Raw genomic sequence first — 6,021 nt, 5'->3', positions numbered from 1 at the left:
AAATAGATCAAACATATAATATAAGTAATTGTTTTAAAATAATCTAATCTAATCTAATACGAAGAAAATAGATGAATAATGTGAAAATTGTTGTAATTTCATAATTCATAATTTTAAACAATTTAATCTAATCTAATAAGAAGAAAATAACAAAGACACATATTTGTTGAAGGAGATGGAAGTTGTCACGCCCCGCTTCCCAAAAATACCCGGGAATCGGAACATGAATAAGCCCGCGACGTATTAGATTAAGGAGAATAAATAAATAATCATTTTTCCTCAACCTGATATGCTAAGCGTCTGGAATAAATACAATGCAAAGGTACAGGTTCCCGATCACAGATAGCGAGAATATAATAGATAACACAGAATAAAATGATCCATATCACAAATGATTATCATATAAGACATAATAATACGGGTCAAACGTTCCCTTATACAAAACTAAACAAATGAATACTGGTGAGATACAAAATACATCGATCAACGGAAAAGGAAGAACTACAAGAGCAACTAGGACCAATAACTAAGCTTCAATTTTTTCTTCTGCTTTGTCTGCAAGGCACTCCTGCTGAGATTCCTCTGGCTCTGGTTTGTCTCCGAACTGGACCTGTTCTTCTTCTAAGTTTGACGTACACCAGAGAAAATAGGTATACGTCAGCGTGCATAGCACACGGCAAGATCCCACAAAAGAAATAGAACGAATGAAAACCCAAGCGAAAACGATACGATAACAGAAATGAAAAAAGAACGTGCAACTAGAAATTCAACAAAATCAATCAAGTAATAAGTTGATCATGCAACTAGCGATCAGAACAGTCATCCAAGTAACAATGTCATATAACTAGATGGAATTAATACTTAAAAATCTACAATAAGAGACGTAGTACGTCGAGCGAAATAATCCAAACAAGGAAACCCTCATGTATATACTATATGTCTTAAATTATAGATAATTAAATATTAATCCCGATCTATGTATAAAAAGGAATACAACTGACCTACATCTCATAAGAATCCATAATCACCTTAAGTAACAAGGTCATGTAACTAGTCATTCTATAACAGGTCACTGGTCCACACCTCACACAGAGTCAACGCTCATAAAATCGGATAACTGACTTTTCACAAATCCCCTACGTGCATCCAATACCGCTACACAAACTCGGTCAGAGGACTACACGCAATCCGTTTTCAGCCTGGTCCGGACTCAAGCTAAACTCGGGTGAATATCAAATTGACAGACCAAAGTAGCGACACCGATCTACTTTGACCCAACAAACCAACCTCAGTGGCGACACCAATCCACTGATGCGAGCCTGGAAGATATATCAACAGTCACATCCGATCACATGAACAAAGACTTTCCCATCCAAGCGCTTCTTGTTTTTCTAAATCAAACATAATCCACTCTATCTCTGGTTCACCACCTAAATTCAGTGAACACACCCACATATGTCACTAGGTCTATTCATGACGCACGGGGCCACTAAGTCATGAACTACTAAGGGTTCTTAAACACAATAAGAAATAATAAATGAAACAACCAATCATGTACAACGGTGTCATAGCATACCACGTAATTAAAATAAGAATCACGAAATCGACGATTGTTTTGCACATAAAATATCACGGTCAACAACCATCAATCACACGATCATAAATTAAATTAATTCAAAATAAATAATTCTTTTGTAAAATAAATTCTTTTCAAATTATCTCCCACCATAATTATTCTAAAAATAATCTCTTAAAATAATAAATTCATAAATTCAAAACAATCTTTTTACAAGATAAATTCTCATTAATTTAAAATAGTCTATTTTCCCAAAATATTTTTAAAAATTATTTATCATTCTAAAATAATTTCCTTCTACAAAATAAATTCTTAAAAATATTATAATTATTCAAAAAAAAAATACTATGTATCACATAATTACGATTCAATCAATATTATTCATCAAACCCACGCAGATAATTATTAACAGATCTAAAATTCTAATAAAACAATTAAAAATGGTAAATTCGCACGTACGACAAAATATAAGAATTAAAACGAAACAAAACGAGAATCGGGATCTTGCCTCTGGGATATTGTCAAGGATATCGTAGAGGGTGGTGGGGGTCGTCGGGTGTCTGTACGGGTCACAACGGGTTCCGCGGCTCGTCAGAAAGTCAATCGTGTGATAGAATACAAAAAGGGAGGCGTTAGTAATGATTAGCAATATTTGAAGCGATATAACGAGAGGTAGAAAATGAGCCAAAGTGAGAGGGAGATACCTGTGATAGAAAATATAAAGCGCTACACACCGGCGAAGACGGTGGTGAAAACGGAGACCGGAGGTGGCCGAAAAACGCGTGCGAAGCTGACACAGCGTTGCTGTTTTCTGCTCGCTGCTACCGTCGAGCGATATTTCGGACGTTACCGAGAGAGATAAAGAGTGAGTTAGAGCCTGATACAAATTGGAGGTGATAGGTAACATGTAGGGCAACTCACCAGAGAAGAAATCGATGGAAAGGGAGATCGGAGATGACCGTAAAGTGCGTACGAAGTTGGCATAAAGCTGCAGTTTTCTGTATTGCAATTGCTCACCGTTTTTTCTTCACTGTTCGGAGCCTTTTGCCGCTGTCTGGGCTTGCTAGAGGTGAGAGGAGGTTGCCAGGGTCGCCAGGATGTCTCGGTGGGCTCCGACGGGACCGTGCGGGGATCCGACGAGGTTGCTTGGTCAAGGAGGGGAGAGAGGAAGCAGATGTGATTTGCGGTTGTGGCGAGTTCAGGGGGTTGAGGGTTGGGAGCTATTGTCGGCGGGCGGTGGCGAGGAGGCTTGGGGAAGAGGGAGGAAGAGGAGGCGAACGCGGTGGTCGGCTTGGAGAAGAGAGAGAACGAGAGCGGGCGGTGAAGGGCTGAGAACGAGAGAGATGGAGAGAGAAAAAAGGAAGAGAGAGAAAAAATAAGAGAGAAAAGAGAGAAGCAGCGGCGGGCCTTGGGATTGAAACTAGAGAGGAGAGAGAGAGGATACTACCTGGGATTAAAAAATATATATATATATATATAAAATTAGGGTTTTGAAAAATAATAATAATAATAATAAAATAAATCAAATAATTATGTAAAAATTATCTACATATTAAAACGTACAAGTTGTACTAATACAACCAACAATATGCAACAGTTAAAATAATACAACTAATTGTACAATTAAACAAGAATAATTAATAAAAAATAATTACTTATATTTAAAATTAAATAATTATAGGATAATTATCTACGCGATAAAACGTACTAGTCGTACTAATACAACCGATAATATGAAATAGTAGAAATAATACAATAAATTATACAAAATAATACGTAATAATAATATAACGTATTATAAGAAATAATATATAATAGTAAAAATAATACAATATATTATTCAAAATAATACGTAATAGTATCGATAACATAACGAGTAAATTCCAGAAATTTTTACTGTACTAAATAAATTTATAAATATCTAAATCATTTAAATAAATATAAAACTTAGACTTTAAATCATAAAAAATGATAAAAAATAAAAAAAATACAAATACTCTTTTTAAAAACAATAATTAAATATTTTAAAATACAAAAAAATTATTTAACTAGTATCAAAATTCATGGTCATTACACAAGTACTATGAAAATTATTATAATTTCTGATATGAAAAAAAGATCAAACATACAATATAATTACTTGCTTTAAAATAATATAATCTAATCTAATAAGAAGAAAATAGATGAAAGTACTGTAAAATTGTTGATATTTCTTGATATGAAAAAATTAAATATACAATATAATTAATTGCTTTAATCTAATCTAATCTAATCTAATAAGAAGAAAATAACAAAGACAAATATATGTAGAAGGAGATGAAAGTGCTATGGGAAATTATTGTAGTTTCTTGGCTTATAAACATTAGTATGTGATGTTGCATGTGAGAAAATAACAAATGTAAGTAGAGTTCTATTTAAATAATAATAGTATAATTAAACTTTGAAGCTAATTATGCAGGATAATGAACTACTTGTATTTTAGTTGGTGAGAGATCGTCACGTTATGTCCTTATATCGCAGCCATTTGTTTTAATTTTTTTATAATTTTCAGAACGATTTTGTCTCTTTAATTTGTTTAGTTAATTTTGCAAATACCTCGTCCATATTATGTACATTTGAAGGTCTGTGTTGTTCCAGGGTTCAACTTCTGGGGCAGACATTATTTGTCTCACTAATTTGTTTGGTTTTTGTATATACGTTATTCATCTTGTATACATTTATAAATTTGGCATTTAATAATTTCATTTAAGTTTACATTTCAATTTAAACTATATTTTATCTTCATACTATGTATATCCAATAAGAATTCATCAATTTATCAACTTACTCTTACTTAATGGATAGTAAAGTAATATATATATATATATATAGTCAATCAATCAAACATATTATAATTATAATGACTACAGTCAAAATTATATGGTGGATTCACATTAAATATAACTTATAAAAAACTAGTACATTAGAGTCAAAATCCTTTTAACCACTATTTAGATTGTCTGAAATTTTTTGCATATATAAATTACACTGCTTAGGAATAGTGATATGTTGTACACTTAACTATAGCCTAATAATCTTAAGAATGACTTACTCTTCAATATACATTAATTGACGTATCTATGCATTACACTGAAAACACAATAAAAATTTAGAAAACTATAAAAGAAACACCCTAATTTTTTTAAAAAATACAGTAAAATTTTGTAATTTACAAATACACAAAACTATTAAATTTTTTATTAAAATCAAGAAATTAGAAAAAATCATTAAAAAATTACAAGCTTTGGAGGGGTAATTTGCAACGTGCTAAAGTTTAAGAGTGTTTTTTTTGTAAATTTAAAATTTAATAGATTTTTAATTATTTATGTCAAAAAAATTTATGGGTAATTTTGACCATAAAAGGTTTTTCCTAAACCTATACTTTTAAAGTGAGTATGATATTTTTTTATAAAATTTTATTTTTCTAGGGGTTATTAGTAATTTTGTATATTCATTTTAGTGTCCATACGTTAGAAATTCTCATGGTATTTTTTAAAAATTATGAATTTTGGGGGTTTTTTTTGTAATTTTTTAAACTTATAAGTTTTTTCTACGGATTGTAAATTATTTATAGACTATATATAATTCTTATGCTTTCAATTTACTAATGAGTTTGAAATTCTCAGAGTGTTATTTGTAAATTTTGAATTTTAATGTTTTGTTTGTAATTTTTAAAACTTCAAGGGTGTTTTCTTTAAATTATAAATTATGTAAGAGATATTTGTAATTCCTATATTAATGTACTATCAGGTTAGAAATTATCAGAATTTTTGTAAATTTACAATTCTGAGGGTTTTATTTTACAATTTGTAAAAAGTTCAGAGTGTTTATTACAAATTCCATAAATTTTTGGAGGTTATTAGTGCTATATGTAGGTTTTTAGTGTGTTTATAAGTTTGAATGTTTCAAGTATTTTTTATATGAGAAAAATATGTATGTTTGGTACCAAGCACAAATTTTATGCTTGGTAGTGAGATGTCATATTCTCATCCATTCATTTTAATTTCCAACCACTCCCCAACCCATATGAATGTGGGTCCCGATTTTAATAAGTGGAGAAGAATATGCCACCTCACTACCATGCACAAAAACTTGTGCTTGGTACCAAGCATACCCATTTCTCTCTCTCTCTCTCTCTCTCTATATATATATATATATATATAACCTTTGGAGAAGAATATGCCACCTCACTACCATGCACAAAAACTTGTGCTTGGTACCAAGCATACCCATTTCTCTCTCTCTCTCTCTCTCTATATATATATATATATATATATAACCTTATGAAATATAAAAATCTCTTCATATCATGCAAGGATCCCTAGGTAAGATCCATGGATAAAAAGTTTGGTGGACAACTATTTCCTATCCACTTAAGTTGATAGGAGTTTTCACATATATATATA

This window comes from Asparagus officinalis, chromosome 7 (genome assembly GCF_001876935.1).
Source record: "Asparagus officinalis chromosome 7, Aspof.V1, whole genome shotgun sequence".
NCBI classification, from domain to species: domain Eukaryota; kingdom Viridiplantae; phylum Streptophyta; class Magnoliopsida; order Asparagales; family Asparagaceae; genus Asparagus; species Asparagus officinalis.
This window is presented reverse-complemented; position numbering follows the sequence as displayed.